The 24,442-nt window shown below is 42.7% G+C and overlaps 1 protein-coding gene across 1 annotated transcript in view; it reads right to left on the reverse strand.

The window, feature by feature from the left end:
* Positions 1–24,442, reverse strand: part of LOC138067052 (uncharacterized) — a 385,190-nt gene that overhangs the window by 268,837 nt on the left and 91,911 nt on the right. Inside the window, exon 6 of the mRNA XM_068940999.1 lies at positions 22,722–22,852. The gene's annotated coding sequence lies outside the window, so the exon portion shown is untranslated. The remainder of the gene's footprint in view (positions 1–22,721; positions 22,853–24,442) is intronic.

Genomic DNA, 24,442 nt, shown 5'->3' on the forward strand with positions numbered 1-24,442 from the left:
TAGTAACTGCCAACAGAGAAACCACCTGTCATGACGCTGTACAACAGTGACCTGCCAACACACAGTTCTTAAGGAAAATAAAATGCCTCTATCTCATTCCACTGGAAGGTCTGAGAATTGTGCACCAGTATCTCCAGCTGAAACACTAGCTTCAGGAATGAGGCTCACGGCTGAATTTCACAAGACATTTCATGGAGTAGGATGGTGCAACGAAATAAACAGGATCATCCTAGACTCGCGCAGGAATTACAGGCAGCGGAGTACAACTATGTCATTGTGCCTGGGTTCCTCCTCCTAATCCACTGCAGAAGACCTGAAGGGCACAGCTGGGAAATCCCAGACCTTCCTCCTCTGACAAGTCCAGCTAGTTTCAAAATATATAATGTGACTTTGTAAATTCCAAAGAGAGAACTGCACCCAGCCCACTTCAAAACCACTCCGCCCACGCCTGGACTGATCGTTACCAACGCTGAGAGAGTAAAGCACACATTCACATGGGAAAAAGGAGGCAAAGAACAGAAAGAGCACCTCATTTTAGTTTCCTAAACCTCCCTCATGCACTAGTTCGCAATCATGATAGCATTATGCATTCCTACCGCAAATGCAACATCCGTTAAAGGTCCAACAAGGAGGAGGGAAGAAAGAGGGGAAAGGAAATGTTCTGGTGCTTACCTAACAAAAAATATTTGGGCATTTGTTTTGTTTCCTTTACCAATCAATTTAGATCAACTAGCTCAGTCTACCCTCTTGGAGCAGTGACATGTGAAGTAAAATGCCTAACTATTTGTTAAGCTGAAGAGAAAGAACAAAAACACCTAGCCAGGCGCTGCAGGGCACTTTCCTGCATCTCAGTCCCTCTTCCTGTGAAGGTTTATTCAGTCATAAAAAGCAGACATTACAAGAACAGACTGGAAACCTTTCTCTCCCGGCCCAGCGCACAGTAAATTCCTTGCTACTCCCACCTCAATGAGAGCAGCGCAATCTCTGGAGGGGAGGTTATCTGGCAAGTCACTGCCTCTACAGCAGCTAATCTCACAGTGAGACCAAGCACGTTTGATACACCTAGCCATCAGTAACTGCAAGAGAGATATACAAGCTTGTTTCCAACTCGTCTAAATCTGCAGTACCTAAATTCAGCCCATCTGGTTATATTCATGGTGATGGACATACTTTCCAGTCACTGTGGCAAAGAATTTGTCAAAATCACCTGAACAAACAAAAGATTAGACGGGCATTACAAACAGCAACTCTGCTGGCTAACATTCACACGCTGTATGACTTTCCATTAAAGCTTTGCTCCAATCAATGTATCAGGCCCTAAAGCACAGCCGAGGCTGCAAATGTTCTTGCAAAACATACCTAAGAATTTACTGCCTCCTGCAAAAGTCTATAGATTAAATCAGTTTACATTTATATCATTCTTTGGAGGTAGAAGAGTGTTTGCATGGACCTCTCATCAGTTCCAGTCATCTACCACTGTAAACACAGCGATATACAATCTCTTGTATTAAGAGATTTTAGCTCTATTTAAAAGCACTCTGGTGAATCCTTTGCCCCTTCCACATACACAAATTGGGAGGTTGTTCCAGAAGTTCACTCCACTGCTATACCAATATCTCTTTTTGGATTCCAGTTTAAGTTAAATTCATAATCAGTCATGGCCATTTTTTTTCCCCTGAAGTCACCTGATAGCACTTAGTAAAGCCATTCATTTCTTTCCCTAACGTTTAACCTCATCTGTTTAGAGACATGCCTATTCTGACTCCAGTGATGTTTTTATTTGAAGTCACCTTCTCCTAGTTTCCTACCATAAGAAAGCCTCCCCTCCCCATCTCCTTGCCCCTGTTCTTGAGCCTACCTTCCTTGATCATGAGACAAGAATTGCACATGTCCCCATCGCTCTCCGACTGCACAACAAGTAATTATATTGCTTATTAAACAACAAACTAGTACACTGAGAAAAGAAAAGAAACAGCAAGCCTGCACATGTATTGCAGTCTGGACGATTCCTAGTGATCACTGATGATCCTTCTCTCCACCTGACCTTTCCCATATATGCTTTGCTACAGGTTTTATAGCACTATCATTCATCAGACCTTTCCATATGAAAAAGAAATGGGATTCAGTAGCATAAAATGCCTAGTGAGTATCACATGACCTTGAGCATTTACGTTTGGCATAAACTCTACTTAGACTTTTGGTTGAGGCTTTTCGGTAGGAAAGGTGGAAAGGGCTATGTCTTTTTCAGAGAGGAAACTTTTGAAAATGCTACTGTAGAAAAGTTGCGTCCTCTGAAACTCGCAGTATCTGGATGCTCTTGCTGAATCTTATTCCATAGCTGGGCCTCTGCACCAAGGAAACTGCGTTCACATGGGCTCAGTGCCACTCTAGAGGACATCTAACATGCTTTTTACTTGCACTGTAAAAATGCTGCCAAGTCATGCAGCCCATTCAGATTGGTCAGCAACAAAAAGACAAATCAGAGCATAGGTAGGTGCAAGTTAGGTCCTCAGAGGAACAGTCTATTATCTCTTTATTAAAAAACAACTGTCACCTGCACCTGACTTCTCAGGAACCTAGGCACCCATCACAGGATACGAATGTTAGCTACTCCTTTGGACTTGCACACGAGAAAGCCACATAAGAAGCGCTAAAGTTTTCTGGCGTCTGTCCAAAATTAGAGGGAAAACGTGAAATGCTGTTTTGTCTCCTCGGCAGCTCCTTAATACCAGGACTGCAGATACCCATGGAAGTAACTCCTTATTTCTTCACGGATGCCATAGCAAGATCAAAAACTGGTGCATCGTGGAGACTAGAAGCTGCAGATCTGTGAGCCACCCTGCGAGCTACACGTTACAGTGTACTGCTGCGTTTACTGAACTAGGATCATTTCGATGAAAACAGTGTCAGTGAGGAAGAGGACTTGCCAAGGTGCCCACACAGGACATTTAACTACCTCATCTACTAGGGGCAATCAGAGCCGGAAGGGATCTCAACAGGTCGCTATTCCCACCTCCTAGGCGGCAAACAGCAGAAGGGTTTATTTGCTTGAGTAGTTTACTGTGTAAATAAACTGTTTTTTGAAAGATCACATGGCTGAGCAGTGAGGAAGAAGCTGCCTCTGCCTTGTCCCAGAACCAGCCCACTGTGACCAGTTTAACTTTTTTAGAAAGGGAGAGATGATATTCCTTCCCTGAATCTGCTTGAGCATGCTCTGCAGAGCAAGGCACCTGATGAGAGACCAGGCAATCGAGTGGAGAATGGACCTGGCTGTGGCAAGCAGTACGCTTTCATTCGAGCTCTGTACATGACAGAAAGAAAAGGATTTCATTAGAAACTTAGAGGGGACTGCTTGGATTGCATACAGCCCTGAAAGCAACAGAAACCTGCTAAATTAAAAAGCAGGACTGGAAGAAATTAATTGAGCACTGAGGTTTGTTTCTGAGACTCTCATTTAAAGGTTATTTCACTCAGCAGATCTAAGCATTCCTTCCTTAAAGGCCTACCTTGTCCTAGTGCACTTTGTCCTTCTAACAAAAAAAAAAAAAAAAAAAAAAAACCACACCCACCATAGAGACCAGAAGTCTTCACATTTATTTTGGTATGCTCTCTTCAAAGAAAAATAGAGGGCAGGCTCTGGCCAAGTCAGAGACAGGATAAAATACAGTAGGCTTTCCCTGTCTGTTTGTCTAGCATTATGTTTTAACACTTCTACCAGAACTCCACAGCCATGCCAGGCATTTTTCCAATGCTTAAAGTTAAGCAGCTTTTCCCAGTAACGAGTTTAGATCTCTACTGCTTCCAATTAAGTTGATTGCTTCTTGACTTACCTCAAAGAGAGCCAAAAGACAATTGTTCATGGCTCTCTTTTTGTGAGAGTACTTTATACGCTAGAAGAGATCTCATTTTTAGATTGAGCAAGACAGCCCTTTTCTTAAAGGTAGCGTTCAGTATTGTTTACAGGTTACCATTCTTTTTTGTAAAAAAACGGGAGACACCTAGAGACTCTCTCAGATGTATCAACACCTTCCTGAACGGGAGCGCTCACTGGAATGCCTAAACCGCTAATCCAACTGGCTTCTCACTTCTGTCAAATATAGTCAAATAATCACCTTTCCTGTCTAATGTAACACATTGCTATGAATGCATCCCATAATATTATTTACTGCCTTTCCTGCAGTAGCATCACCTTGTTGATTTTGTGTACGCTAATACACCACGAAAGAGAGCTTTCTCACTCTTTCCCACCAGTTTTGAAGCTGACTGAGGGTCCAACAGATCACATGTACATGTCTGAAATCAAATCAAATCACTAAATGCCTTTAGATTAAACAGAACACCCTCTCTGTGGCCTCTGACAATCGTTTTTGCACCACTCATCACTTGCAAAGGCAAAAAACACCAGGACAGTCCAAAGGGAGCTAGACAAATTCAGGGCAAGAATCAGTGGTGTTTAAACATGCTGACTGGAGGCAACTTCCAGCAAGAAGTCCCATAGCTAGTGATTATTGCAAGATCATCCATGGCTGCCTGTTTCTTACTACTTAGCTCCAGTCCCAGCCAGACAGGATCCTGGACTACTAGACAATTTCATCTGACCCAGTTTCTTATGTCTGCCATATGCTCATGCAACGCATCGAAGTGATCTCAGTAAATATGTGTTCACCAATACGGAAATCTGTTCTCTAAACACAGTTCACCTATCTGCCTGAATAGAAGCCATAGCTTCACAACAGCCATGCTTGCAACTTAATTAGCTCCCTGCAATTTCATCCCCTTCTTCCTTGTTGCAGCCATTTCTCTGAGGGTTGTGATTTAAAGACAGAGCACAACAGGCAGAGCACAACAACACCCCCTCCCTCTCCCCCCCGGCGATCTCAAGCCCAAGGTGTGGCAGAGTGCAACTCCCTTATCTCGGGCTCCGGCTGACTGCTAATAGCGCCCAGCGCTGACCAGGAGGAACTAGGCGATACTGGTTGCAAACGGTGAGGCCAGAAACAGGCATGAGAACAGCAAAATGGGGTATATTTTCCCCTATGCAGCATGAGATCAGCAAAAAGGCATCTTCCCCTACACCTGGCATGAGATCAGTCAAAAAGTATACCTCTGCACCAAATATTGCATGACCATGAGCCAAAATCTGTGCCCATAAGTAGCACTGCAACCTAGAGCCCATTGAGCTCTCCTGCACAGCAACTAGCTGCACGGCAGTGAGTCTCCCCTTTACTGGGATACCTCTCAAGGTTACTCCTCAAGGTTGAGAGACTCCGTACCCGGGACGGATCCTTGGTAAGTGACTAATAGCATGCTGTAAGCTAGGATAGATTGTGAACCACTGACTAAATCTGGGACTGGGCAGGAGTTCAAAAAGCAAGGGATTCCACCCCCAACCCCACGGCTCAACGGGAGGGTCTCCCTGACAATTTCGTGTAACCCTGCCCTCCATGCAATAAATAACCAAGTGAACCTTGCCATCGAATCTAAAGAAACCACTGTCTTACTTACCTTTGATCTTTGTTAAACTACTATCTTACATCGATAAACATATTGCTACTTCTCTCCTACGAGTGAAGTGCATCACTCTCTCCTCACTCATCTGCGACACTGTGCGAAAGAGCGGGCAGTCACACTGGAGACAGGCTAGCTTCATTTATTCTGCTGAGAGCAAGTAAATTGGTTGGCAATCTGTCAAGCGTTGGAAAAATTGTCCGCAACAGTTTTCTCATTTTCAAGAATGCATTACTCATTCGATCCATATTTCTAAAAACAACTAGATTTTTAAAAATATCAAGAAACACACATTCTTTATTTAGAGACAAAACACATAATCCATGTATTTGAACCAAATGCTATCAGCCTTCAGTGACAGGCTAGATTCAGTAATCTGAAGCCTCAGGCCTGCCCAGCCATCCATCAGAACTACATAAACTCCTGGAAAACAGCTCTGCCCCAAGTCCAGTCCAGAATTACTTTACCCCAATGAGAATTCAGCAATTAGATCCCCTCTGAGCTGGGAGCACATGATTTTCAGCACTCTCAAAGTTTAGCAGCACGGCATTAAAATTAGACTCTCACTCTGGCCTCCCAACCACTGATTTAACAATAAAGACAGGTAGGAAGCACTACAAGGCACCTAGATTCATGATGATAGCGCAGGGCATCTAAAGTCTAGTATGTTTGTCTCAATTCACCACAAAGATAAAACAGGGCAACCAACTGTGCAGTGAGGTCAACTGAGACATGAAGCTGTTAACCGACTTGTCCCAAGGGGCTGAAGAGGGAACAGGGCCTCAATCCTCAAGAGACCATATCTGAGTGAAGTTTTTCCAGGCTTCCTTACTGTGGACTTGGGCCCTCTGCCATGGCACATCTTTGAAAGAAAATAAAAATGGAAGCCTATTTTTGTGTAGCCACAAGGGATTTGTGTGCAAGATGCACAAATTCAACATACGAGCTCCGAGTGCCATAGTTTGCAGCTTGCTAATGACCAGTACTGGTATGTAAGGCTTAGGGAACTGGATCTGAAGGATGGGACATGAGACAGAGTCCTCACCAGTCTGCTGCTATTCTATTTCAGTGCGCGTGCTTCATGTTGGGCTGTGCCTAAAGGTACAACACAGCCTGCTGCAGGAGCTCCTAGACCATAAGGGACAGAGAGCAGATCCATCTCCACATGGGACAGATCCTGTCTCCACTGCAGGTGCTAACAGAAGGCAAGCCAGCATTTGACACTTGCTCAGCTCAGCATGCAACAGCACAAGAGAACAACAGTCGGGTTCATTTTACAGTTGTTAGGCTTTTTAGGTCACTTCAGCCCCGTACTGGTCTTTGTTAAATTAAGACTGAATGGAGGGCACTTCATACACAGACACTCACTGTCCAAACCACTGCCATGCAGAAGAGAGATTTATCCATGGGAAGTATAATTATCTTCACAACATATCCTGTACAAAGATTTCCTGAGGCATTACCACAGGGTAATAAGGTTAAAATGGCTAAGAGTAATAATTACAGCTAACACAGAACTCCAGAACAGAAGCACGTCTCGGACTATCCAGAGCCATTGGTCTCAGGTTATTCTTACCGGCAGGAAATGACCACATGGAATGAATTAAGACATTTCAACACCGCTTCATCAGGAAGTGCATGAAATCCTTACTACACAGCAGAGAATGTCAAATGACGATTTTATCCCTAATTCTTCTAATAGAAGGTGTTTGACTATTGCTTATTAATATGCGTAGTTGTTTCCCAATTAGAAGTGCAGCACACGTCTGTAGCCAACCTACTTCAGCCCTGATTAGCATGCTTCCTTCAAGCTTTAAGTTTCCAGAAATCTGATAACTGGAAGAACCAGCACTTTCCGCTACTTACCGGGAGGCAGTGCTGAGATATTTGTAGGTAAAAAAACCCACCATGGGGAGGAAAAAAATAAAAAAGAAAAAGAAAAATCCCATCTCTGTGAATGCAATCTTAAACATCAACAAGGCCTCAGGCAGAGTCATTTATAACCCAGTCATTCCTGATCACTGATTGCTCCCAAGTTACGTGGCATACAGTGCACCTGATAACAAATTATCTCCCTCTGTCTCCTTGCCAGAAGAAAGATGTCACTAAATCAGCGTACAGTACATTTACTCTGGCAAATACAATGTTTGCGCCCTTAATAAATGTAGCCTCCTTGCCCAAGTTTTGAATGGCTCTGCAACAGTTCTGCCATCCATTCAGCTGAATTAAAAAAAAAAAACCACACACTAGCAGACTAGGACAATTACATGCTGAACAGACATATCTATAGGAATTACATGATTAAATTTGAATTATTCAGTGACTGATGTATGGATGGAGTCGTATGTATTCCCAAAAGGTACGTGCAGACTGTGTGCTGCCAAGCACGAGTCTGATCAGAACTAGCCTGTTTAGTCACCGAACGTTAACTCAACGAATGCATGGGTACGTCTGCAACTGGCTCTCATGTACTGGAAAAAGCAGGCACAACTCTGTTTCCCTAGTTGACTGAATTAAGGGCTCTTTGACATGTCAGTGTGTGAGAGAAATCAAGATGTGCTTTCTACGTACACTGACATTGTAACATCCATAGGTACACTGATCAGGCTTTCTGGTTTGAGGCAGGCTGATGGTTGATCCACCTGTAGCAGGTTGTGTTGCTTTTTCAGCCTGAAGACTAAAGAACCTTTCCCCTTCAAACCCTGCAGAAACAAAACAAAGCAGCAAAACAGAGCAGATCATAAAAGGCCACAAATCTTTATCCCCAGCTAAGGTTAAACGTTTCAAGGAGGAAGCAGCAGCTCAGCAGGACAGAGGAAAGGGCATTACAAAGAAAGCTTGAGATGGTGTTTCTATGTTATTCACCTTCAGATGTCCATTGGGTGAATGGCAGGTAAGTAGCTCATAGTAGCTCTCCTGCCTATCTTGGGAGTCAAACAAGAAACTTAAAAATTCCTAAGTGCTAAGGCTGGTTAGGGAAGGAAAACGGGTCCTTCGTTCACCAAGATATCTTGAAGGCAAAAGAAAACAATCTTCACGTGAAAGAAGAACCGTGTAACACTTTCACGTACCTTTTTTAAGGACAGTTTAGGCCTGTACGCCAAGCCAACTTCTTCAACCTTTGCTTTTGCCTTGGACAGGGCAATTCAGTAAGATTCTGTGTTTCCCCCATAATCAAATTACTTAACCAGATCTGTACTCTTCTACCCCTTCTTAAATTCTGAGATCCTGGGAACAGACCTCCTAAACCTTGGCGGCTATGGATCTCACCATTCGAAATCTGTGATGGCTGTCCCATTTAACTGGTGAAGAGTTCATTGCCCAGAGCTGCCATTCACCCTTTACTGCCCTAATTACATGGACAGACACTGGAGCAACACATCACCTAGTTTATTAACTTAAGCTAAAGTAAACTTTGGCTCTCCTGATATAATGGCCTGTGAACTCTTGCATCTGAGGTGAGGCTGCAGCATTATGAAGGGATGAGGGGGGAGTAAGATCTTTGGCAGAGGTGAAAGATAGAAGGCTGTAATCTCTATTGCCACCTCAAATCATCCCAGAAAGAACAGGAGGTCTGAAGTACCATTTAGTGGTGATGAGAGGAGACCACGCTCCAGACTACAGGCTGGACTAAGTGCTGTGCATAAAGGGCCCCTTACAATGACAACAAGAAGCAAGAGGGACACCTATCAAGCCAGCAACACTTTGAACTTCAGTAGCAGCACTGCAAAAGCATTAGTCTGAACGGCTCCGCTTCCCACTACTGCACAGATGTTTGTGTTATTGCAGAATACAGGAGGGAGCATAGGCTATCCTGTGTTGGTAATGGCTTTAGAAAGTCCAAAGATAAATGACAAAGCAGATGCTTTTACTGAGGAAAGACTCACAACCTATACAACGCTGGGGGCTGGGGGAAGAACAAGCGATCAGCTACATAAAGCAACTCCTCAATAGCAAGAGCTTCCAGAAACACTCTTTCCAAGGGAACAGTACAGGCATCTTTGAAATTACAGAAGTAAGAGCCTTTTAAAGTATGAAGACTCTACACAGAAAAACGCTGTGCTGGTTCCTCCTTAGCAGAAGTTACAAGCATGACCTCAATGGGGAAATTCTAGTTATCTTTCACAAAAAGCACTGCCTCTGCCAGAGTATACCTGGACTGAGCATACACAGACCAACAAGAGACTTGGCATCTTTCCGTGAAGGCTAGGCTTATTCATTTCTATCATTATGTAGAGGAAGGTCCGCTGCCAGGAATCCAGCAGCATAAGGCTACCAGGTCATAACACAACAAAAATAACCTGAAGACACCACAGCTGTCTTCTCAAGATACTGAGCCTGAATTGCCAGGGTGAGCAGGCCCTTAGCATCTCTGCTCACAGAGGCACGAAGAAGTCAGTTAATGAATGAATTTTTGGTGCTCAGACCATAGAGGAAGACACGCCTTAGCACTAGAAAATAAAAACCAGAAGAAGAGAGAAGAATGAAGAATGAAACCATAATTCCGGCACTTGGCATTGCAGCATTCAGCACTCAGCAACTAGGCAACAGCCAAAACATGAAGTGCCCTTCAAGTCCCATCCCCTGGAAAATCCTTCTTTAGTTCCTCAGAACCAAGACCACCCTCTGGGTGACCCATGTGACTGCCACTAAGTTCCTGTGCAACCTCAGACAACTCACTTTCCTGATCTTTATCTAACTTGTTCAGTTGCCTTCCACTGGGCAAGAGTTGTAGGTAGTGCCTACACCACTGTAGTCTCTAGCTGCTGCTCTAATATTGATAGACAACAAAAGTAATCTGGCTGTTCTCTTTCAAGGGCATTAGCCTCCCAAGAAGCTGTTCCTGAGAAGAGTTCCACCCCTCAAGTATTGATTGACCCCAGTCAGTGAGCTTGGTCAACTAATTAATTCGGTTTGCACATCCAAGTGCTTGATCACATACCAAGCCATTACCATGGAAAGCATGAACACAAAACTAAGTAGCTACATCCGTCTGAACCTATGACTAACTGGAAACTGTGTTTTTTGAAGCTGTGGACTTCCACACATCTTAGGAAAAGGCCATTAGAATCCTTCAGTTCCTCACAACGCAGAGCCTATAAACTTCAATAGCTTTTGCACAGAGCTCTCAGTTTTGCTTCAGCTCCTATGCACCAGACATTTCATTTCTCCTGTCTGCCTTCCTCCCTCAGACATGCTTAGAGTTTCTTACATTCCTTAGCTTTCCCTACATGATTAAATTAATGACACCCCAGTGGTGAAGTCTCTACAGTGTGCTGTAACACTGAACACCAAGAGAAAAACAGTTAGTCCAAGACCTATTCAAACTATTAAAGGCAGTCTGAGCGTTATTTGAACTAGGTATTTTCTCTTAACCTGATCACCAAAGCACCTAGATATCTTTCAGTGACCAGAGTTCACCATTCTGGTTCTTTCGCCATTAAGAAGCTTGTGAAGAAGCAGGAGATGCTCTACTTACCCACGACATGAAAGACAACGCTGGAAATTTCTCTTTCGCACACACACCCAACCAACCAAAAAACCCCACCAGATTCATATTCCTCAACCTTTCCAAAGAAGATAGTCGATTTCCATCTTGAGAAGCAAGTTATGTGGAAGACAAAATTCAGCCTTTCTACCATCGTCTAGATTTCCCCCCCCCCCTTTTAATAGAAAAAGAATCACCTGAAATTTGTAGAACTCCATTTCTATGTGAAGAGGGCTTCCTTCCCCTCACTTTTATATACCAAACATTTCCCAGAGTTCTCATTATTTTGAGAACAGTGCCTAATGACAATGGAAACAGACACTGTTAGAAAGGAGAAATAGCTAGCAATTTCTTTAGTACTCAATTCAGATAGGGTGGAGACAGACAGTGCTGGCAAAACAGGTATCTCTTAACAGGCATTTCTGGAACCGTCTGAGCACTCAAACATGCAAGATGACTGCAACTGTCAGCAGTTCCCCTACAGGGAAACCAAAAAGAATTCTTCTGTACTCCTAGAAACTCCACAATGGACAGTACTGTTACAATTTGGGAAGAAAGACTACAAGTTATTTTTGCGTAATTTTAAGGAGAAATTAGGGCTCGCTTGCCTAGAGAACAAAACCTTTCAGGCATTTCTAATATTGAGTTCTCGCGCATTTTGAACATCTTATCTCTCAGTTAAAATCAAGCTGCCAAGCACACCTGCTGACTTTTTGCAGGAAAATATGGCTCACAGGAAAGAAAGGAATAAACCCAAGAAACAGACAAGAAGCACAAAGTTGAAAATTCAGTATTAATCACTTGCCTTCTGCCACTGTAGCTCCATCGATATAAACACATATCGCACTTGGATACTGCAGATCCATTTCCAAACCAAAGAAATGCACTGAGAAGAGCACTAGCAACCAGACACAGTAAATCCTGCTAAGATAAGAGGTCAGAAATAGATAAATCTCTTTTCAAAAACTTGAAAGAGCTCAGTAAAGAACATATGGCCAGGAAGAATAGGCCAAATCCAGTATAACAGTATAACCTTCCTTTCAGCAAATCGGAGGAACTGGAATCGAAAGATCAATGTAAACAGGAACCTGACTCGAAGCGTTTTCTAGCAGCACAGCAAGATGAAGCACAGAACCGTCTTGCACAGGCAGATCAAACAGCATTCTCACCAACCTAGCAAAGTCTTTGCCACTGAGAACTGCTGCGATCGGGCCTCTCATCTGCTGTGTCCTACTGCTAGGCCCTAGGACAAGAAACTTGCTGCAGGCTACAGCCCTATCTTAGGGCCTCCAGGGACAACTGAGACGCACTGTTCTGGAAGAGCAGCAGTTTGCTGGCCTGCGTTCAAGATTGATTTCCCCAATTGCTTCATTTAAGCCAAGGCCAACACTACAGGCTGAACTCTCATGGCTGAGCCAAGGTTAGATGCCTAGAGGCCAGACGGCATGATACGTCTGAATCATCACACATCCACCTCATTCCAAGCACTCCTGAATAGCAAACCTTAAAGCCCCTAAAATCAAAAAGCCAAGCACTGCAAAGCACTATGAGATGCTCTCTTCCACCAGGAGCCGAAACTGTTATTTGCTGGCTGCTGCCTGGAGCAGTGCAAGCACGTTCCCATTTCAAGAGAGGCTTGAGGGAAACACGTTTCCTGCACGAGACAGTCTCAGTCTTTGGCCCTGTAGACCCTACCAGCAACAGGTGTTGCATTAGCCCAGCACGTGAAGGAGTGGAAGGGAAAAGGTAGCAGTCAGGAATAAACAACGATAATGCAGATAAGAGCGTCATCCAAATTCACGAGTCAGTATGAAGGCTTACTTACACTTGGTGAAATGGGAACGCTTTCTCCGGAGACTGCAAACTTTCTAGAGGAAGAGAACCAACAGCAGCTTCCACACAAATGCTGTGGGTTCACTGTAAGACCCCAGCCTCGTAAGGTTGCGAAGTTCACATGAGAATGACTACTGAAAAAGGTGATGTACCCACTTGGGTCCCTGCCATGGTCACAGTAAGTCCTTGACCAGGCTCTGCAGCAGCCTATCTCACAGAGCTCCAAAGTCAGGCTTAGTCCCCAGCCATCCTGTGGTCAACTCACAGTTAAAAGTATTAAACAAATACCAACACACTGAAGAATGCCTTAAAACCGCATCTGAGCTTTTCTCCCCTTTGAGAGACCTTAGTATCCTCAAAAACAGTGAAAGATACCTAAATCTATTTCTGGCTAGTCAAGGTATATACTTCTAGTTCAGATTAGATAGGTCTTCAAGTCTTTTCCTCTCAAATAGCTGCTGCTTTGTCTTCATTTTTATTTAAGTCAAAACCCTTGATCTTCCTCTTGCTGTGCTGTCAGCTGACTCCAGTACTGGGGTTATTTGCTGCCTCCAGGTGCAACCAGGAGGACTGACACAGCAGACTCATTCCTCTTAACCTTGTCACTGGTAACCTAGGGAGGGCATTTTTTTAGCTACAATTTTCATAAAAAAATAAGTTTTCATTAAGGATCATCTGTTTCCCGGGCTGATTGCTCAGAGGTTTACAATAAAGTCATCCCCCACTATCATTTCAACTCAGGCATCCACAAGCCTACCTTAAGGAATCTCCTGTGTCAAGCCCATAAATGAACCCGTATTCATCAGCCGCTACTACAGTACAGTGCTGGGCCAAATTCTTCTCGTCATTACCATTAAAAGCTGCAGCTCTGAGAGTTACAACAATGATATGGGTCATTAGCCATCCTGTATCATAGTATGAACTGATCACCTTTAAATGAACATGTTTTGCCAGATACCTACGGGGCTGGGTTTGTTTTCACTTTTCTTAAGCACAGAGTACCAGTCACTGTTAAAGACAAGCTGCTAGTAAGGATAGCCAGCAGACAAACCGAGAAAGATCATGAGGCTGCCTGGTCCTCCCACTTACCCAGTGCAAGATTCCCTGCACCCTACTTAACACTTGGTTCTCTGGTTGTTCAGAATTACCGCTTCTGCAGCGGGCCTATGTATGGAGCTCAGTGTCACATCTGACTATACAGATGAACAACATGCAGTGCTAGATACAAAACTAGGACTCAAATTAGCTGGGCTAGTATGATCAATTGTCAACGCGTGCTCAATACTTGGCTTGTCAGAACACTTTAACATACCTGTTTATTTTCTCTTTAAAATATGCTGCTTGTATCCATCTGCATCTGAAATGCCAATGTCATGTTTTACATTCACCACTGAATTGTTTCAGAAAATAAAAGTCTTAGCTCTCAAGGCAAACCCATGAGTTCTGTGAAGGATTCCAATACAGAGCAGGATTTATCTGCTCCATTCTTTTAAGAGATGAGAGTTGATAACGTTGCACAAATAACACTAGCCATCCACCAACTGGAACCACCCTGATAAGCCAGCATGGTACCTATATGGAATCAGACTCCCAATCTTTGAAATTACCAAATTTAATCTAGATAACATTATTTTCATTGCAGGGATGTCTCAGACAACAAAAGCAAATGAGGATCTTCTTGTCATACGCACCGTGAAAAGTTATTTGCACTCAGGAGTTCTCATAGAAAACACAAAACTGATCAAAGGTGGTGAAGAAAACCGGGGGTGGGGGGGGGAACAACTGAAATAGCAGAAGCGGGAAGATAATTAAACACTGTTGACTAGTGCCAGATGAGTATTCCCTCAGCTACAAAGCCTCCCCTGTTCCACCTCAGCTTCCACATAGCAAACCACCCAGCCGCTGCCAGAAGGCTGAGTGTTTGGAAGTAACGCCAAAGCATTTTGTACATCTGAAGTATCAAAATTTCTAGAGAAGTGTAATTGTCTTCAGCACTGGCAAATGCAATGCAATGAACTGTTAGAGATCTATACTGAGACACCTCTCAAGTCCCTATTGATGAAATTTAACAGCGCACACAAGCAGTTCGTCAAGTTTTATCAGTACCCACACACAATTGTAAAATTAGGCTTTCAGAACCCTGAAAAAAGAAAAGCCCTGCCTTTCTTAATTCCACCACTACCCATTCAGCATAAGGGCACCAGAGCAAGAAAGGAGCTGTTTGTTCTTTGCTTAGTTAGTTGTCTGAGATTTTAAGAGGCCTTTAGACTAGGGCTGATGGCTAATCGTTTGGCTGAGGTTCTTTCTTTGGAAAACTCACTAAATCAAGGGGCGATAAGCCCTCGACCTTAACTGGCCAAAACACTACCCCAGACTCTGTTTTTTTTAAATGAAGTCATATACATACTGAAGGGTTAGCTGGAAGGTTTGATTTTTCCTTGAAAAATACAGACACTCTCATACGATTTCCAAATGACTTGTAATTCCTGAATCACTTTCCTTCCACCAATTTCATGGGTAATAACGTTGCAGGCTTTATGCCAAGGTCATCAGTTTACACACAATGCAAACGTTTGGCCATTTTACTGGAGTTTAGGGATTGCGACTCTCTTTTGCCAACTGATTTGCAAGCTGAGTTTCACTCTTAAAAAACTCTGCATTTTCTTTTGCAGCTGAAAAGCTACAGCCATGTGTTTCCCTACAAAAACACTTTATTCACTCTCACCAACAGGTTACACAGGCATCTGAAGAACTCTGAAAGTAATACTTCTCTAGACCGTTGGATAAGGGAAGGATGCTTGATTTGAAACATGCCAACTCATTCACAGCTGGTTGATCATGAGGAGGGACCTCTTCAATTTCACACATCAAACAATAGCTTTGAGCACATACACTTTTGTTTCCCCAGAGTTCACTGACAAAGGACCTGCACGGTGTACATGTGCACAGGTGCATGCTACAATTATTTCTTGAGAGCACAAAGTTACTAATCATTGTAAAAGACACATCCAAGAGCTTACTCTCTAAGAGATAAAATCTCTACTCAGGTGAATAAACTCAGGGATCTATTTTGTGTCAGCAAACTAGTTTTCTTCACAGAGGTGTTGTAAAGGAAGTTATGATATGCATATGTAAGGGTACCAGCTCCTCCTGCAAGTCTTGCAGCGACTGAACGGTCAGCTTTTGGATCTGGCCAAGCGCAAAGAAGAATATCAGCATACTCCTTAAAAAGCGCATGCCCATCACGACAACAAACCCCTTAAGCGTAACATGCCACTGCTTCCCTCATGCAGCCAACACTTCCAGAAGACAAGATTTGGTTACAGACTGCTGATCTAGTACAATCTCATTTACCATCTTCGTTCCCTGGGCAAATGCCTCCTTCATCTTTTCCTGAACTCGAGCCCTCATTTCTCCTTTTTATTTCCTTCCTCTTGAAGAGGTGAATCCACCTGCTCCCTGACCTTACTTTCTGTGCAAGCAACTGGTGTTCCACAACCGGTTTTCCTTCGTGGAACCTGCTACCAAGTCGCTACGGTCAAGGACAAGGACCACAAATAAAAGCCCTGGGAAAAAATAGATTTATCTCCACGAAAGCAGCCTAAGGAAAACTTTCATTCTGGGGCAAAACTCTCCTCCTCTATGGATCTAGAAGGATGGCTATAATCACTATTTGCATAGCATATTTGCATTATGCTATGCATCCGAACAAATGAAAACACAGGTGAACGCAATGCCGCCTTCAACACTTCAAAAGCAATCCCCCTGAAGAAAAGACAACCCATGGATCCCAATGAATATGTGATTCTCCATGACATTCTCAGAAATAGAGAATAAATGACCAGATCTAGCTTCAAGGCACATCTCAGCTGAACAGTCTTGACAAATAGAAGGAGATTCAGCTAACGTTTGGATTCCGCTGTAAAGCGCCTATCTACCTGCAAACTAGCTCTCACAGGCAGCAAATTTCAGACTCGGGCAACGTCCTGGTATTTTGGCTTGCGTGGCTAGTTAAGTTAAACCACTGCTGCAAATAGCAAGCTGTTACATAGCAAAAAAGGAAAGACACACCTCAAAACTCAGCATACTAGCCTAAGGCCTGTGAGTCAGCAAACTGGCACAGCACCCATGCTGAAACCTCAATACACAGAAGGTTCTTCCAGTTAAGGATGGGCAGCCATTACTGCGTGGAAGAAAAATAGGTTTAAGTATGCGCATTAAGCATTTTGTTAAACTTCAGCCTGACCTACTGAGATCTATAAACAGAGAGCTTCTACTATTTAATCCATTTAAAACATGCCTGACACCTTCAATGCTGTTTACCGCGATCTTCAGTTACATCACTTACCTCAAGTGGCTGAGCTAATGCTAAGGGTCCTACACATACCTAAGTGTCTCCGGAAAGAACGCATGAATGAGGAAGTATGGGCAAGACAGACTGACCTAGGGAGCAGGGGAGGACTTTTAGGTTAGAAACCAACCTTTCTGCTATTGCTGTGCGCGCACAATTCCATCCCTCCTGCTGATTACTACACACAAACCTTATATACTCTATAATGGGTTTCCTTTATATCCATCTTTTCCCAAGTATTCTCATTAAGCAATCTCAGTGCCCTTATAAAACCAGAGCACAACCTGGTTTCTGTCACAGAAGCCACAGTCCAGAGATGGATTTGCTCTCTGTTGCGTCTATGTTACCTGTTAAGACTATGCTTTGTTTCCTTCAGAAATTTTAATTGGGCCATAAATAGCCCCCACCTCCCTACCTGTTATGTACCTTCTCCCAGCTTCCTTTTCAACATGCTACATCCTAACAATGTTAACATTCTCCACTGAAACCTCTCGAGATCCTAGCAGTAATTTCATGCACCAATAACGTTTTACTGAAAGTAAACAGACCTAAAACACTGGTAACCTGGGAATAATCAAGTCGTCACACATGTCCTGATGCACAGCCAAACGGCCTAGCGACCTCTGTAATTTTGTTGCTCATTAACGTACCCCCAGCCAGCCCGCATTTCCCTCTGGGTGACAGAAAGCATACCTGTCCAGCAAAGCAGACTGAAAAGGTGTGACCGACAAAGGTAATGAAACCTAATGGGATAGAACCCAGGTGCCATAAAGGTTTAGGCTCACTGGAGTGGTTTCATTGTAAGGGTCGACTATCAAGCTCCAGGTCTGCAGCAGGAGACTGGTATTTATTCTGGCAGAGCTCTAGTATTACACGTTTTAGAGGATTCAAAGCACCTCTTGGATTTCTACTCATTATAGGCCTACCATTCTAGCTAGACAGAGGCATGATAGACTCCGCTACTGCTTACAGTAATGGAACTATTCTCCTCAAAAGCACTGAGGCTTCCACATCCCTCCTTCCCTGTAAGCTGCACGGAAACCTCGGCCATGCACCAAAGAACAGGTAAATGCCAAAAGAGGCATACGTTGAAAAAAAACATCAGAGCTTTCACCCTCCAACGACCGAGATTTGTTCAGAGGAATGAAACAGTCCCTGTCCTTGTTACATCAGCAAATCTCTCTGTGACATCAAAACGCTTCCAGTAATTCCTTAAACCTCGTTGTGTGGTTCTTCTCTGAATTTTAAAACCTGGTAAACCTGCACAAAACCAGGGAACACCAGCTTTCTGACCTTGAGACCATCTTTCTTGCTAATTTCAACAGGAACTTCATGGTGCCAGACTACTGACAAAGTGAAAAGGATTGTTTGGGAGGATGTGGAATCTCCAATACTAGGTAAGCTTTTTGAAAACTGTCCAAACAAACGTGTGCCATGATGGGCAAGACATATCTTCACCTAAGCTCTTCTTTGCTTTCCTAAACCAAAGGCAGCTCTTAAACTCAGGGTGTGAAGGGTTCTTCTCCTGAGCATTAACTTTCTAGTCTAAGATAGACCAATGGAGAAAGATAGGTACCTCCAGAACTCGGTTCACTGCCTTCTAAGAACACGCAGGCTGGATCAGCCCCCAGATACACTTTTCTCTGCCCAAAGACTACAGAGGGAGCCCACTTAACTAGCTTAAATCAAAAAGCTAGCTCTCAGCAAGATGAATCCTTCTCTTAATCAACAGGCAACTGAAAACAGCTAGCAGCACTAGCAGGCAGAGAACAGTGCAATACCTTAGATCTTTATGCAAAGTGCCGTATGTTTTAAAAATATTTTAATTCAATTCCTGTTTCATTTGTCTTAAGCTTAATGGAAGTCACTCTTCTCCATATTAGTGAGCAGCTATTTTTTCTGAATTCGCCATTAAACCAAATCAGTGAGCGTGCATTTTTGGTTTCCATCAAAGTTTTACTTTTTCTTTTCTTTTTTCTTTTTTTTTAAATGGCATGTTGTAACCCACAGAAGACCAATTACTTGCTCTCATTATGTTCAGTCTTCGATTACTGCACTACGGTGGAGCAATCTTATTTCAAAATTACTTTTTAATGGGAATAAGTCAATCTCATAATTAATTGAATTCTTAAACTCCAACTACAATGGCAAACACTGTACATAAGCTACATCGAGATAACAAATTACAGTAAGTAATATAAAACCACAGAATGTAATTATACAATTTCAACAGTAGTTCTTCTCAGGGCAATGGAAAGTGCCCAGATGAATGAGAAATCTGAGCTCAGTTTTGTCGCATTCAGCCTAAGTACCACCTGGTAGGACAGATCCAGAGCCCTCTGGCCAGTATCAACTTATGTCAGAAGATAAGTGCTTCAGGAAACGCTGTTAAAATACCCTCGCCCTAGCCTTCAGGGATTCATATTCACTCTCATTCCCATTGGCAGAAACTGGATTTTCTTCCTCTTTCTTGACTTCTCTGTATCCCTACGCATTATAATTCTGGGTACACATGAACCTCCAGTCCATCAATGCAGTGCCAAAAACAAGCTCCTTCTCCTTGCAGCGGTGAAGAGATACACGGTGGCCTTTGTCAGGTAGGTGAAGCGAGTGGGAGTGCATACTCAAGCACACGTCAACACTGACAGAGCAAGTCTGGCCCAAAAGACAAAGCGTTGGAGCAAGTCTCCAAGAAGATGCCTACGCAGCTCTGTCAGAGACTTGCTATGACCCTGAGCCAACTACTTATCTTCCTTCTCCTCCATCCTAGCAGCTTAGATTGTAGCTTCTTTGGGAAAGAACTGTTTATTTACTTAGTATATAAAGAGCCTGATCTTAATTTGATCCTCTAAGCACCACTGTAATTACAAACAACAATAAGCAGGGGAAATGATCAAATAATTAATGTGAAAAACAGAAATGCATCTTATAAATTATTCAACCAGCCACAGTTATTAATAACTTCCTAGATTACTGAAACTAAGCCAACAATAAAAATCAAATTTTTTTTTAACCCCTTCTTTCCATTATCATCACTCTGTAAGACAGAAAACTACAATGGCATATTTAACCTGAGTAACATGCACCGCAAAGCGTTACCTTTGGACAGAAAGCCTTGCAAGGGAATTTCTCCATTGCCATGATTTGCAAAGTCATAATAATATTTCTATGTCCATATTAAATTTTAATAGAGTTTTTTTTATTACCAAATATAAACTTGGGGCCTCTATTGCCTGCAACGATGTCTGAAAATAATTCCAAGGTTATGCTGTCATCACATAACTCTGGAAATTTGTAACTCTAATTCAGGCACTCAAAATACAACACATAATGAACAACAAAAGAAACAACATAATGCCAAGCACAATTTTCTACTACAATAACCTGGGGAGTGGCTGAGCAGAAAATTCATCTTTCATGTTGCACGCATCAGTAGTCCATAAGTGAAGATCGTACCTCTATCAGCTGCTTGGATAACGCCTCTCGTGAAGCCATTTCTAAAGTATCAAAAGACAACAGCAACAGTATTCTGAAGTCTTGAAGTCTATTGTTTGGCTATCTGGAAATCTATGCAAGAGAAACCTGCTTTTGCCCACGATCACTTTGCATTCACTATACGCAGCCCTCACTCCGGGTCCTCTACCCTTTCACTTTGTTTGTGAGAACAAAGACAAAATATTCCTAGATGATAGAACTTTCACACTGATACAGTACAGTAAGAAAAAAAACCAGCAGTAACATCTAGCAGCTAGGGATCTTTAACAAGAGCAGGGAACTCGCTTGTACCTTGCCTAACAAAGTTAAAGAGCAGGAACTCCATGCAAAATATTCCACATCGTCTGGCAACTTGTTTGTTAAACCTCAGTTTTGCCACACCATGACAGACCTCAAACTGAGCATTTCACATTCCCTGTGATTCAGCTTCTCATATAGTAACAGGGAAGAAGGATGCAGACTTCTCTTGTAATTGTATGTTGCCTGGGACATAATGGATGAAAAACATTGTACGAGAAGTCTTATTATCGTTATTTCATCGAAGAAATAATTCCACTTAGTGGAAAAGCAGCAAGTCACGCAGGGGCAGGAGAGAACCAGCTAGCGGGCACCAGGTTCAGTCAAGCACATATGTGTAACAACACTGGCCTACAGAAGTCCAAATGGGCTTTACTGAATGCACAGGTCTATGAATGCTATGCACTTTATACAACGAGACAGTATGAACTGCATCATGTAAGAGCTGTTTCTGTGCATGCATGTCAAAAGATGGCTTTTTATATAGCTTTCCCCACAGTAGTCACAATTTAACAAACAAACAAAAGTAGGCCAAAATCTGTAACTAGCAGTTTTACAAAAGTTGCCAAGGCAAAATTGTCAGCTGCAGCACTGGGGATGCCTCCACGGCTCTTAGAGGCCTAACTTTCACAGTTGTACACAAAATAAGCGTGAAAAGGACCTCAGAGAACACTGTCTCTCTGACTCCATCCTAACACAGGACAAGTGCAATTATGCTGTTTTTCCTGACCACACAGGAACTCTGGACTGCAGCAGTAGGTGCACCGAATCCTGACCACCCATGAAAGTACAAGGAAATCTCAACAAACAGAACACAGGATAACGAAGCACAGATCAACTTGTGAACAGCTTGTAGCTGGTGGAAAAAGCGCTGTTCAAGACGACAGCTGAGCAGAAACTCATCATAGTAGGGACAGAACCTGCCACCCACTAGAAAGGGAAGACTTTCAGGAAACACACAGAACGAGGCTCTACGCTAATATCATGGGCTTCCCGTACAGTCAAACATCTAACAGAGGGAAGCAAATAAAAATGAGTACTGAACCCTGGGCAGAGACTTGTTAGCAACTCTGATACTACTGGTACTGAAAATTGCAGATTTATTCCCCGCGCTTAGCTTTGAAGTCTGTGACTTTCCTGTGATTCTGCTGTGATGACATATGGGTTATGAATAGCCACAAGAAAAACAGCACACAGCACAAGTATCCTCTCCCACTGAATAACCAAGTCAAATTTCAAGCCTATAAAGAAAATGACACCACAATAAGTTAACTCAAAAGTTAAAACGAGTCTTTTATTTTTGGCCCTAGGACCATTACCTCTTTGTGGCATGACACAGCTAGCATGAAATCAAAGACAAAGGATGCTAGTATTCCTCTTTGAACTCAGCAACCAAAAATGTTGTGTTTTTTTTTTTTTTTTTAAAAAAACAGTGGCCCACATTTTCTGAATGCCCATCTTGGGACACTTCCTCAAGGAAGAGCAAGTACTTAAAACTGCTGCTTAAGCCAAGAGACTGCAATCTGACACCACAGAAGAAAACAAGAATTTAGGAAGCGAGGCAATTTAAACACGGCAATGAATGGACACTTTTGCTGATTCTAGCCTAAACCCTTCTATGACTGTCTCAGCTACAGGACAAGGCTGATATATCATGAAGTGCAGAGCGATAACTGGATTTACATAGCATGCACTGTTACTGCAGGAAGCAGTATTGGAAAGAATCATGAGAAAACAAACATGCCTTACCTTCAGAACAAGGTACAGTGTGCAGCAGAAAAGGTACGGGGACTGGTTCTGAGTGAAAAGCTCAAACATCGCTGAACAGCTACCATTTCTGCAAGCACTGCCCACCCTTTGCTCAGGCTGAAACAGGGATCCTGTAGAGAAAAACAAAACCAAAAAAACAATACATGATCATGTAGCTAAAGTCCTATCAGAACATTTATGTAGAAAGGGATGAATGATCAATGCACGTAGATCCCTCATCCTAAGAGTTTCATAACTATTCAGCATTTGAGTTGACAAACTTATCTTTTTTCTTTTTAAATGGATCCAGCTTATAAAACATAGCCCATTCTTTGCACGGACACACAGAAGAGAACAAAAAAATCATATGAGACAGAACAAGGAGGAGTAAAAGTATACAGCGGACGCAATTATCACATAATCACCGGGATGGAAGGGACTTCAAGAAGGGGTAGGGTCAACTCCCACACCAAGATAAGCTCAATTTTGCATATATCATTCCTGCTCAATGTTTGCCTGACCTGCCATTAAGACATAATAGCCAGCCATAGAGACTTCGCATCCTGGCCATAATGTGTAATGCATTGTCTTCTTCTGTTGGAAGGCTTTTTCCTAATATCTAACTGATGTCATTTTTGCAGAAATTTAAGCCCATAAATTCTTATATCATCCACTACAAACTTGGAGAATAGTCGTCATTTTTTTTTTCCTCCTCCTTTTTAAGGAAGCTCATTCCAAATATTGAAGACCAATACTACCTTTAAAATGGGACAATATATCCTGCTCTGGCGATACATCTGCCTACAACTGCAATATAAGATTAAGAGGGCACTAAAGAAATATTATTTTGATAAAAGAAAACAAAACACCTATACACAACTACATCATTTCCACCATTGTTAATAAAACATTTGTACATTACAGCTTTGACTCTTAATAATGAGTGCTAATTTCTGATCAGCAGAAACTCACTTGTTACGAAATACACTTCTGTAAGAGGAAGAAAAAAGTATACTAGAAATAAAATAGAGCCATTTTATGTTATGTTTACAAACACACTGCAACTGAAATTTTTTTGTTCTGCTTTTAGCAACAAAGACAAAACATCTTTGGATGTTTTGAAACCTCAAGTTTCATCAGAAATGAACGGAGACAGCCAACTTTCTAATTTAAATAAAAAGCCCTCAAAATAAAACTGAGGGGAAGCAGAAAATTACAATCTCCCCCATCTGCTGTGCCTTTGCTGTCTCTCCTCTGCACGGGGTTTCAGCCACACCTCCAACGCTCTCTGGGTTGCTGCACACTCTGCATGAGCCCTCCGGTCCCTATGATGTGCCCACCTGTCACAGCAGAGGCCAAACTGTGCATTCACTCCCTGCTGTCTGCAGAGCTCTATGGTGACCCTCCATCTTCCAACAGCCTGAAGCTTTCTCTCTGAGACAGGCAAGCGTCAACTCTTTTTATGGGACTAATTCCTGCATGCAAGAAACAGCAACCCTATGTATATGTTTATATAAACAAGCTCTAAACCTCAAAATAAACAAAATGAAGGGTGGGACTTTCTAGGAGGACTACTGCAGATGTGACTAGAAGCAGAGTGAAGCCAATGCTCTCTACTTTGCAAAATTCACCACTGTAACATGTAGCATCTTTAAAACGAATAAAAAGCTCAATTAAGATTAAGAAACAAGTCTTTAAACAAACAAACAAGTCTGGCAGTC

This window comes from Struthio camelus, chromosome 4, assembly GCF_040807025.1.
Source record: "Struthio camelus isolate bStrCam1 chromosome 4, bStrCam1.hap1, whole genome shotgun sequence".
NCBI classification, from domain to species: domain Eukaryota; kingdom Metazoa; phylum Chordata; class Aves; order Struthioniformes; family Struthionidae; genus Struthio; species Struthio camelus.